Below are 13,004 nucleotides of genomic sequence, written 5' to 3'. Positions count from 1 at the left end.
CTAAACAAGCAGTTGCACATGAGCTAAGAAGAATCGTGATATCATGTTAAGTCGAGAGCAAAGTAGTCATATGAGCTTCGACTGGAACGTAACTTCAATACTGAAATAGCTTATTGTGAAAGGACAAATAGTCCCACGTCGCTATAATCCGCTTAATTAACTTAAATATAATATGGAAGGGCCGCTCCACTCATTGCCAATTGGTTTTTAGTTGGATGGCCGCAGACTTTAACATGGTATCAGAGCTAAGCCCCAGACCCAGACCTGCGTACGCCGGGTGTAGGCCGAGTTACTGGCCGAAGTGTTTAACCGATTTTGTCACTTGTACACCCCGGATGTAAGCCAGTGCCGATACTGGCCGAGGTGTTACCCCCTGATTTAGTCACTCACCTGTGTACATCTGTTACCGATGGACTGGTAACTCGTACGTAGGTCCACGTGTGAGGTCCAGTGACTGGCTTTACACGTGAGGGGGCGTGTGAAAGGACAAATAGTCCCACATTGCTATAATCCGCTTAATTAACTTAAATATAATATGGAAGGGCACTCCACTCGTTGCCAATTGGTTTTGAGTTGGATGCCCGCAGACTTTAACACTTATAGAACAAAAACCCATTGTTTTATCTGCTTCTTCATAGTCAGGTGGTCTTACAATGTCAACAACGGAAACAACTATTTTGTTTGTAGTTGCAGGAAATCCTACAACACACCCCTTAGAATATTTTCTAGATCTAAACATAAAAATGATGATAAGAGTGCTAAAATAATAAAGACGGACACAAGGATTTTTACATGGTTCGATCATTGTGATCTACATCCATGGTTCTTCACTAGTGATTGTTGGAATTACATAAATATTACATTGAGACTCCGTTAATGAATATTTGGAGCTCTAGGTTGATGAAGGAAGAAGAAGGAGATAATAATAATACAAATTCTGTTTTCTCTCTCTACACATGTGTTCCCTAAAAAGTGTATGTCCTCCTCCTTTGTCCCTCCTTCCTTTCTCTTTATATAGGTGTTTACATAGTGGATGACAGCTAATATGTAGTGGGGTACAGCTAATATTTCCTCTATTTTCGGATCTAACGTGCGATGTTCTCGCACGCTCACATTGGATCTTCTCGCACAGTCTTGATGTTGATAATGACGCACACTTGATATGTTGTGCGATATTTTGATCCTACATTGTTTGCAACATTCTTAGTAGCTCACTTACAAATGAATATAAATCAGGTTTATCACTAAAGTCCCTGGAATTATGAAACAATCAATCACTTGAAGCCCGGGAGAACCAAATGTTTGTAAAGCAAATATACAAACCGATAAATAATGACAAGGAAAAATTACCTCAATAGACTAAATTGAATGGTCGCCTTCTTAAGCTTTCCCTACCAAACATCTACAGATAAGATTATAATCCTTCAGAAAATCACTCAAACAACAAACATTCAACAATTACAAATGAATCACTACAGAAAGACACCACTAAAAGATTTGAGGAAGAAATTTAAGGTGATTTTAGTTTTCGAAGGAATCTTTGAACATTAGCTGACAGCATTATACAGATAATATAGCCATAATTGTTGGCAGACATTAGGCGGTATTATATATTAACAAGAAACCGGACTAAGTTACGACAGTGAAGAACCTTTCCCATATACAAAGGAAGATTGTACGACGGCCAATTCTAATACTAATAGTTTAGGTTTCACTTGAAGTTTACATGAAATCTTAGCTCTTTTTCTTTTTTGCCAAGTCCAAATATTAGCACGACGCTCTAACCAACTGAGTTAATGGACCACTTATAGCATATCATACATACATGATTTCAGACAGCTCACCTGACTGTTTGAATCTGAAGAAGCATATCTTTGCTGGTGTCTTCCGTAGCATTGTTTTACCTTGAGGACACATTTAAGATAAGATGACAGCATATAAAAGAGAAGATGAAGATAATTAAGGTACTTTTGGTTTCAGAAGACTCACATCTTTAAAATTAGTTGACAGTGGAATAATCTAACCCATCTCTTCTCTTTCACGATTGTTAGCAGACATTAAGACATACTAGTATTATACACTTGCAGTTTCCTTAAATACTGATGAAACTCCGCACGAAGATATCGCAGAAATTTCACCTTATTAGACATCTGAACAATTTCACCTTATTAGACATTTGAACAATAGTTTGCACACAAGTTAGGAGTAGCTGAAATATATAGAACTCTTGACTATATAGTATGCTGAAACAATAGTTTTCGCTCGTTGGTAATTACGTTATTCACCTTTTTCAAATGTTTATTTCTTCAAAATAGTTATTTATAATATATTATTTGCTGGTAAATTTATTCCTGAATCATTGAATTTCTTCAAAAAATTATATTTAATTATTTTAAAATAATTTTTAATTTAATTATCATTAATAATGTATATTTTAATAAACAACTAATAAAAGACTAGTAAATTAATAAATGTGATATTAGTAATTAAATAAACATAATATTATTTAAATTAATTTTAAATATAATATTAATTAAATATGACATAAATATAATATAATATTAAGTAAATATATTGGCATATTAATATAATATAGTATTATATTAAAATATTAATTAAAATATTAATATATGATATATTCATGTAATGTAATATTAATATTAATTAATTAAATATAATATACTATTTATTTTAAACATAATATTTATTATTTTATTATAATATAAATGTGATTTTTGAAGTTAAAAATTTATTTAAATTTGTTATTTTAAGTAAATATAATATTAATAATAGTCAGTCTTGACATTGTTTAAATAAAACTACTATATTTTAATGCAAAAATAATTTATCAATAATAATAATTAATTATTTATGTAATTATAATGTTAGTAATAATTTTATATTAATTGAAAGTTTATTTAAATTATTAATTCAAATAAATATAATATTAAATAACAGTCAGTTTTTTAATATATTAATTAATTAAAAAAATTAATATATGATAATATTAATGTAATATAATATTAATATAATTAAATAAATATAATATACTATACTATTTATTTCGAACATACTATTAATATAATATAGTATATTTACTTAGAGCCAGACTACTTGAGGTAAATAAATATAATATACTATTTATTCTGACACTCGTGCTTACTGTTTTCTTGCTTCTCAGAGCCAGACTACTTCAGTGCAGAAAGTGATCCTTGGTGATTTATTCTCAACAAACAGAGGTTCAACTTATCAGTTGGCTCTTCAGACCTTTATCCAGGTATGTGGATTACCGTCTACTTACTGTGTCGATGATTCTGCCCCCCTTCCATGCATTCCCTGGCAGTAGTTTATTTTGATGCAGTCAAGAAGCAAATCCCAGACCAATTTCATTTGTCTGCAAGAGATTCCGCACTATGGCAATGCAACCGTGTCAAGCATGCCCATGATTACCTCTGGCGGTGCCCATTAGTGGGTTCAATCAATGCCTCGGACCTCGACAATTTAGAGTTGTGCTTTGTCATCGTCTTGGTATTCCTCTGTTTTTGTTGACAATAGTTTATGCCCAAGTTGCAACAAATCTATGGACATTTTTGGAGATCATGCGCTTCATTGTGCTAAAGATATTGGATATAAGCTTCGTCATGACATTGTTCGTGATGTTGTCTTTGATATTTTGCTACAAAGCCAATGTACCTGCACGCAAGGTGGTTTCTCTCGGTCTTCGGTCAGATGATGGAAAAGATATAAAGCCCGCTGATATTCTTGTTCTCAACTGGGAGAATGGGAAAGATGTTTATATGGATGTTACAGGTGCCTCTCCTTTCACTGGTGATGGTGTCCGCTCCTTTGTCCCCGGTAAGGCTATTTCTGGTGTTGTTTCACGTAAACATACCAAATACTCGGACAAGTGTGCTGCACATGGATATGGATTGGGTGTTCTTTCCTTTACTACCTTAGGAGAACTGGGTGAGGATACTTTAATTTTTTTCAAGCGTCTGAAGAATTGTTTATTTAGCAATGACGTTAGTAGTGGCGTAGGTAGGTTCATTTTTTATAGATTAGGCGTTGCTATTCAAAGAGGAGTTGGATCCCAGCTTGTCGCTAGGTTGCCAACCAAAAGCTTTGGATGATTTTTCTTATACTTATTATTATTATTACTATTAATAATATTATATTATTTTATTATAACATAAATGTGATTTTTGAAGTGAAAAAGTTATTTAAATTATTATTTTAAGTAAATATAATATTAATAATAGTCAGTCTTAGCATTGTTTAAATAAACTACTATTTTTTAATGAAAAAATGATTTATCAACAATAATAATCAATTATTTATGTAAATATAATTTTAGTAAATAATTTTGTATTTAATTGAAAGTTTATTTAAATTATTAATTCAAATAAATATAATATTAAATAATAGTCAGTTTTGGTAATTTAAATAAAACTATTATTTTAAATTTTAAATTTAATAATTTATCAACATTAGTAATGTATTGGATAATAAGAAAATGTTTTTTTCCCTTTTTTAATATGCAAAAAAACAAAATATTATTAAAGTATTAAATATTATTAATTTAAAAAATATTATAAATTTTAAAAAATAAAAAATAATTACATTTTAATTAGATAGTAAATTTATAAGTATAGGAAACTAATTATTGTTTAAAGAAAAAAAGAAAATAAAATGTCAAAATGGTCAACGGGAGGAGTTGGAAGGATGGAGTTTCAAATTCCATGGGGGGAGGTGTCATTTGATTTTCCACTGAATGAAGTAGTTTCAACTCCCTGGAGTTCCAATTCCACCTATGTCAAACACCCTTGGAATTCAACTCCACCCTTGACTCCTCTCATTGATTGAACTCCACCCTCAACCACCTCCGTGCCAAACGCACCTCTCTTTTAGGGTTAGGGATTTGAAATCTAAATATTCCCCCCTCCCTTTTAAATTTTAAATTTTCCCCACTCCCTTTCAAATTGTCTTCTCCTTTTCTGCCGGCTCCTCAATTTGAAATCGATTTTTTTTTTACATATGGAAGTAATGAATATCATGCCGGAAGTGATGAGACCATACCGGAAGTGATGAATACCATGTTGGAAGTGATGAAGACCATGCCGGAAGTGATGAAAAATTCCAGAAGTGATGAAGACCATGCCGGTATAGATGAAGACCATGCCGGTAGTGATGAAGACTATGCCGGAAATGATGAAGACCAGGGAATGAGCGTCTTCTTTGGAAATGATTCTGACCGAGAAGATAAAGAATAAAAAATATTTTCTTGATAATTCATAGTTGCCTCTGTTTTTTATCTATGAGGGAAGAACTCTTGAGAAAGTGTTGGATGAGCGAATTGATCTTCACGTCTTTCTTCTTTGAGTATAATGTCTTCAAATTGCTTATGCGAAATAATTGAGCGAAAACACTTATGCGATGAAATGTGTATGCGATGTTTATGCAATGTGATGCTTATGTCATGTAATGCTTATGCGATGTTTTCATGTAATGTATAGATAATGTTGAGTTACTTACCTTTGTTCTTTGTCCATCTTTAATTCATCGTATTGCATTGTATTGTTCCTTCTTTTTCCTTATTCCTGCACTATTAGAATTGCATAAAAATAATATAATCATCATAATATATAGGTCTATATGTGTCTAGTTTGGTCTTATCTCGCCTCCCTATGTAGAGGTATTATCTTTGCCTCTATTTGGTCGGGCGGCAAAATCGCAGGCGGTCTTTACATTTTCATGAATGACCCATTGATCTTTCCTTATCATCTCTTGTATTTTTGCCTCTTCAGGATATATTTATGCGACAGGCCTAAGTACTCCCGTGAGTAGAAGCCCCATGACATTGTAGTCTTTTGACACAATTCAGCTCCCTAATGGAGGGTGTCGTCCTTATCTTCCCCCTAGTTGCCCCTTCAAGGAAGCTTACCTCTACCGGGTTAAGGTTATGGATCTTCCCATCCGGTAATTCAACAACCAGTTGATTTCGCAGTCTCTTATCCCACTACCGATGAGGTTTATGGTTACAAGACCGCACCCTAAGTGGGGTATCTTCGGACCGAGTGCATCATAGTCAGGACTTGTCAAGAGTGGCAAGGTACACTCCAGACGCCCCGGGCACTCTTGACTCAACCGTGTACCTCGGCGTCCTGATCGAGTTTCTGCACTCCTTAGGAGAGACTTTCTCACCTTGGTCTTCCAATCTAAGGTTAAGAACTTAGACTGAAAATTTAAGGCACCTCTCCCAGATGGGCATCATCGTTTTTCTCACCCCAAATCTCCATGACTCAAGTTCTGGGGTCGGTGTAGCCTTTCCTTGAGTCATACTTTCTAGGTTTCTCCGACTATGACGTGCGATAGGTCTTACTTTTTGCCTCTTGCATGTATGCGAACTAGGTTGCACGCCACATTCGGATTCCTAGTCTATCTGATTAAAATCACTTCTGTTGCCTTTTATTAAGGTCTTATTATAAGGTCTTATTTTTTGCCTTTTCTTCTTTGATTTTCTTTCTTATTGGATCTCTATCTATCTTGATTCAAGTTCCTCTTTATGTGAAATCTGCAAAAAAAAATATGTGCTGGAGGTGGGATGGATCTATCGCTTGTGCATATTCTTTGTTTTAACCATCTGTACGTCTTCTTCTGTGCGAAATAAACGCATACTTATTGAAAGTGGACCTCCTCTGTGCGAAATTATCGCACACTGTTGAAACTTGACTTTATCTTCATCTTTGGCAAGGAATCTAAAAATATGCGTGAGGTGAGATTCGAACACGCGAAGTCAAACTCGTTCTCTTCGCCTCTGACCAGCTGTGCGAGGTTTCTTCTTGTGTATATGGAACAATAGTGTAGCTTTATCATCATCTTCACCTTAGTTCAAAAATATTGTGAAAAAATTGTAGAAATTAACGTTTAATCCCAAATTAGTTGGTCTTTAGACATTCGAGTCCAGCGTCTTCAGGCCTAAAACTAGGTGATCCAAATTTACATAATTTCAGACGAGTCGGTCCATTTACGAACGATTCAGTCCAAAATTAACATTTTGGATGACACAAGTACCCATCAATGCTGAATGTGACATTTCTTCTCCTTAATCAGGAAAGAGCTCTCCATGTACTCCTGATATGATCTTGACAAAACTTCAGCTCGAATTTCGATTCATGATCAGGCTTAAATCATTTTACGCATCTCTATCTTTCCCCTCTCTCTCAGCCGCGAGGAACCTTTGGAAGAAGATCTCAAAACAAACAGATCTGGTAAAATTTCCTCAAAATCTTGTTCAAAATTTATTTAATTTTAGATTAATTGTTTTCTTTTAACATTTTCTTCTAAAATCTTGCTCCAATTTCTTTTGCGATGATATTTTGATTGGTAGATGTGAATTTGTGGTTAGTTTTGTATTTCAATTCACGGATCCGTTAGATGTATAAATTTTGTTTTTTTTTGGAAATTCTAGATTTGTATAAGATCTATTCAAGGTTTAGAATTTTTTTAAGAATTTGGTTTTGATTGTTGATCGTCTTCTCTTCGGTTCAGGTATTGATACTTAATATTCTTATATACAGATTTGAATGAGTTATTGTAAGAATTCTTATATCCATTGATTTCATTTTAAAATATAAATTTGATTTCTATATATAATTCACAAGGAACAAATTGAAAAATGACAGATGACATTAATAGCTTTAGAGTACCAATTCTAGATCTCTCTTGTGTTAAGTTGAGCATACAGGAATATACTAGGAGAATATATAGAGACGTGTCGGTCAAATTGTTAGATTGCACAAGTAGATAGTGTTTAGTTTCTATTAGTGCTGATGAAAACTTTGATATAACATCGAATAGTTGATGTACATTCTGTACCATAACTTGAAAGCTATCAAAATAGCTTTTAATCATTTGTTGTGGCTGCATCATTTATGCCTAATAAATTCTCATCTAGTTTAATTTTTATTGCAAACTGATTATTTTTGATAGACCCTTTATTTTACATTTCTTTGTGCGGCGCAATTTTTCTCTCCCTATTATGTTCTTTTAAAGCTAGCTTGATATGTTCAATAGGTACCTTCCTTTTAATATGTTTGCAGAACGAACACCAATTTGTTGTTTATATGATTACATATCTTAAGTATCACCATGTTTGGCGGTCCTCTAACATGTTCTCACTTGATTTATCTGGTACAATTAGTTAAATGAACGTCGGCATACATTAATGGAAGAATTTGCTAAGGAGTATATGCATGGAAATAGTGCTCCTGAACTTGAAGGGGAGAACTGGCCGGTAAGGGTAAACAAATTATTTTAATAGTTTCGAATAGTTTTTCTATGCAGGCCAGTATCTTCGAATAGTTTCGAGCTGTATCCAGTGTGTTGCTGCTTTGTTTTCTTATCATAGTGATTATTTTAAGTTGTAACGTTGCTATTTTCAGTACATAATTTAGAGGCGGATGGTGCCCAATACATTCTTCATCGCCGTTAGGTTGTGTTTAGTCCAGGCTCTAGCCCAAATTTACCAGTTGTACCACAGACAACCATTAGACTTTTTAGGGACATAGAGATTATGTTGTGTTTGGTTCCATTTGTATCTAAGACTCTTTTCGAATTAGAAGGCTTGCTAAATAACTAGATTGTAGATAGTTGATTTACAAAGGGTATGTCCCTTTCTATTAGTTGGGTTTCCTTTCCTTTAATTTCTTGCTTTCAGCAAAACCATAATAAATATGTGCAACAATTGAGTTCGTTGGAAGGTGCGGGAATAAGATCAGGACCTTAGTGGGAGGCTTTTCTTTTCATAGATTCGTTTAGCAGTAGGGAGGCTTAATGTGTACATAATGGTACACATTTTTATTCTTAATGTGTACATAATTGTACACGGGTTGATTCTTAATGTCCACATAATATTTAACACCTCTATTAGTTTCACTTAGTAAATTGAATCGGAGATACCTTTGTTACACGAATCCAATGGTTCTATAAGAGAAAATAGTACATATCTTGGATAAAGCATGTACCATTTCATAAAGTAAATCTTTTTATCTCTTTTATTGGAATTATTTTTTGGAAAGATATCTTTTAAACATGAATATTAGCTTTGTAATTTTTCTCTCTCGCTTTTGGATGGTTTAAAGACTTAATTATTGCCTAATGTAAATGTCATTCTTTCACAGGTTCATTGTGAAGGATATGTGTATTGTATCCCATGTATTCCAATTGCTTGATAAGTTTTAGGTTGAATTCCAGTCAACTTTTTTCTTTCATGTATTCCCACTTGTGAGGTACTCCAAACTTGACAAGATGCGATTTATTTGTTATTTTCTGTTTGCATCTCTAATGTGATATGTGATGTTAACTCAGGGGGAAGCTGGTGTTGATGAAAACGATGAAGTTCCTGACATCTCTAAATGAGAATGTATAATATGGCTTGTAATTTTGACAGCTTAAGTGGATCTCAGTCCTCTGTGAATACCTGGTTCAAGTGACAAGGTAAACCAGTTTTATTTCACTATACGAGATGTACTTATTTGTACACCAGTTTTACACGGTGTACTTTTTAGTGCACCAGTTTTATCATACTAGTTGTAAGTCGTGCACTTTGTTTCTATATTGATTATGCTCCAGAAATTATGAAATTAGTATTTGTATTCGAACTTATCTACTACAGTAATCTTATGATATTCAAGGGGTTTGTTATGTATTTTTTGCTTTTGGATACGTATTACAAAATTTTAAATTTTTATACAATGGATTGTTTGATTTTAGCACAATTTAGTAGAACTGTATAAGGGATAAGTGATGTATGTGTTATATTGGGCTTGCTATAATGTTTGTTAAATGGTATTGTTGTCGTGATTTTGCACCACTAAGACGTGAGTGACTTTTTAATGATTTCAATGTTGTTTTTGCTATCAGAATTAATTTGTCGAAACCATGACTCAAAGTTGGTTCTATTGCAAGTGATTGCTCATCGTTTTTTAAGCACGGGGATATGTACGTACTACCTAAAGATGATCGAGAAGAATAAGCAATTCAACTGTTCTGGCGAGCATTAATGCTTGCAGTCTCCTGAAAGCTTGAGAAAGGCTCTTAGGGAGATCAGTTCCATGTGCGCCAAACAAGAGTCTTTCTCAAGCTTTACAAAGATGGTAATTATATTGTTAGTATTTCAATAAATTGCAGATAATAAGAAATGAAATTGGCTTCGAGCCGATTAATCTGATGATTTTCAGATTGATCCATTCAGAAACCTGCAACTGTTGAGAAATGCTGTGGATTTTCAAAGCAATGGTTTGACACTTGGCTTGCAGGGTAATTTCTCTCTCCTACAAGATATATTATGTCTTTTACTTTTCTATAACATATCTTTTACCTTGCTGATTTTGGTATGCCTATTTTGGTAATGTGTACATAGTTATACACATGTTGATTCTTAATGTGTACATAATTGTACACATGTTGACTTTATCGTGCACATAGTTGTACACCTGTTAGTTGACGTGCACATAATTGTACACTTGTTGATCGTTAATGTTCTCATAGATCTTCACATGTTCGTTGAAGTGCACATAATTGTACACCTATTGATCGTTAATTTGCACATAGTTCTACACATCTTGATGGTTAATATGTACATAAATATACGTATGTTAATCGTTAATGTGCACGTAACTGTACACTTGTTGATTGTTAATGTGCACATAATTGTACACCTATGAATGATTGTTTAGAAATGCTCCAAACAAATATTTGTGTACAAAATTATCGGCTAATTTTCATCCTTTAAGGTTGAGTTTATCAAAACCGGGCCTAATTCTTTGGTTTACAATAGTAAAACCTTAAGGAAAACATATTTTATTGTTGTTTGCAGTGTAAAACTTAAAGGAAGTAGTAATTTATTGTTGTCTGAAGTGTCTTGTCTTCTTATAACTTGATTTCTTAGACTTCAACAGATACATTATCTGTTAATATCTCGAGTTCTCAACCTTTTTCTTAATCTCAATTGAAGGTGTAATGAAGGTCAAAGATGATAGATAGTCCCCAACTTATGTTGCTATGCTTGCAGCCCAAGATGCTGCAACACGGTGTAAGGTATTTGGTCTAGTTGTATACTTGGTTCCCTTTACAAGATTTTGTGCATTAGGCTTGCTTAGGTGAGTTTTCATGTGTTGAAAGTATTTTGAGTTTTTCTCATGTGAGTTCGGTATCCTACGAAATACATTGTTCCTCAACTTTTAAAACATAATTTCTCATTTGTATTTCTTGTCGTGACCACATAAAACACTATTTAGATAACTTAGGTTTATGACGAGCTTTTTTTTACAAGATTCACACTGATTAGTAAAACTATGCCTATAATAATTATCATGCGGCACTATGGATTTCTTTTGTTGGTTTACTTATTATCTTTTTCATTTGTATCCCATTTGTTCGGAACTCCTCATTTTCTTTCCAATTTTTTCCATATCGGGTTGTGCAGAAGATGGATAGCGTGAACGACGTTTTGGCATATTTTTTCGGAACCCCTTATGGATATGTTGCATGTTATGTGGACCTGAATGTTGGATTTTCTGGATTTTTACAACGGTGTACATAGTTGTACACAACAGTGTAAATTAGAATTCTACAAAAATGAAAATTACATAGTCACATGGGTACTCTTTTTGTAGATCTCGGAAAGAGCTTTCCAAATATATAAAGTTTGTGAATTTTTGACCGGATTATTTGTATATTATTGAAAATTGTTGACGTCATCGTGGATTAAATAGACTAAATTGTAAACAATAAGGATTATTAGTGTACTTTCTCATACTTTGAACTAATTTGTACCTAGTTGACCCGCTGGACTAAACCGTATTTTTATTTTACTGTAAAAATAAATATGCATGGTGTGGGTATTCGACCTCACAGCCTATAACTCATATGCTAGGCCTTCAACCATCTGTACCAGCTTCTGTTTGTGTTGGTGCAGTAATATTCGCGCAACTTATTATTTTGTTGACGCCCTAGCTTTATTTGCCGCTTATTCCTCTTTCTGGGATATCATTGCCTTTGTTTCTGCTGGTTCATCTTTGTGTTTTAGTGTTGCTGTCGAATTGCTTGATCAGAAACATCATTTTCTCACCTGTTTTGCTATGGAATTCTATGTTTTTGCTGGTAAAGTTTTTGCTTAGTCCCTTGCTCATGATAGGTGTTTACATCTGCTCCTGTACGTTTCATGCTGTGATTAATAATCACCCACCAAACCTGAAAAAGTTAATTTTCTCATGTGTATTATTTGCGTTGTTCGCATGCTGATTAATTTTTTCGAGATGGTTGGTCTTTAAGGATTGTTTCGCATAGTTGTGTTGGCTCAGTTCTCACCACGTGTTGATTTGGTTCCGTTTTCTCCATTGACTTTTGATTGTTCTCGTGTAGTCTGTTCCCTTCCATCCTCTCCTTTTATCTTCACTCTTTGTTTGAGCTTTTTCTTTGTCCCTTTTTCTTCTTCTTTTCCTGTTTCTTAGCATGCCCTAAAATCTTTGTTTGTTCTGGTTGTCTTTTTCGCTTCGTCGTCACCTGTTCGTCATTGTTTATGCCTTGCTGGTCTTGAATTTATTCCTTGGATGTTGATATGGCTCATGATTTACGATTAATTGCTGGGACTCTGCTCATTACTTTTTAATTAGCACTGTCGTCATTGGCTTTACGTTTCTTTGATGCGTTTTCTTCGCTTGCAGCATAGATCTGCTATTCCTCTCCCTCGTCTGTATACGTCTTTTGTAACCTGCAGTTCCAATTTTCTACTCTCTCTACTTTCCTTGCCAATCTTCTTTGCTTGTATATCTTTTCTCTTGCGAACTTGTTCGCTTGATATTGTTGTCTCGTACTTCCCTTTGCTGCAAAATAATTTGAATTGAGTTTCATAGTTGTTGTGTTCGCATGAAGCCTTGTCGCCTAAGCCCATTGATTTCTTTATTTTTTTCCTTTTGTCTTTGTAGGGTGCGAATTCTTTCTCA

At 33.9% G+C, this 13,004-nt stretch overlaps 1 long non-coding RNA gene across 1 annotated transcript; it reads left to right on the top strand.

Annotated features, from left to right (window-relative positions):
• Positions 1 to 9,365: 9,365 nt before the first annotated feature.
• LOC113277687 lies at positions 9,366 to 12,758 on the top strand. The gene is made up of 5 exons (XR_003325055.1): positions 9,366 to 9,495; positions 9,922 to 10,154; positions 10,239 to 10,317; positions 11,015 to 11,097; positions 11,486 to 12,758. It is a non-coding gene; the product is annotated as an uncharacterized LOC113277687 (long non-coding RNA).
• Positions 12,759 to 13,004: the final 246 nt, after the last annotated feature.

Source organism: Papaver somniferum, chromosome 5, assembly GCF_003573695.1.
Source record: "Papaver somniferum cultivar HN1 chromosome 5, ASM357369v1, whole genome shotgun sequence".
Classification (NCBI taxonomy): domain Eukaryota; kingdom Viridiplantae; phylum Streptophyta; class Magnoliopsida; order Ranunculales; family Papaveraceae; genus Papaver; species Papaver somniferum.
Note: the sequence above shows the minus strand (reverse complement) of the source record. Positions and strands in the feature narration are given on the sequence as shown.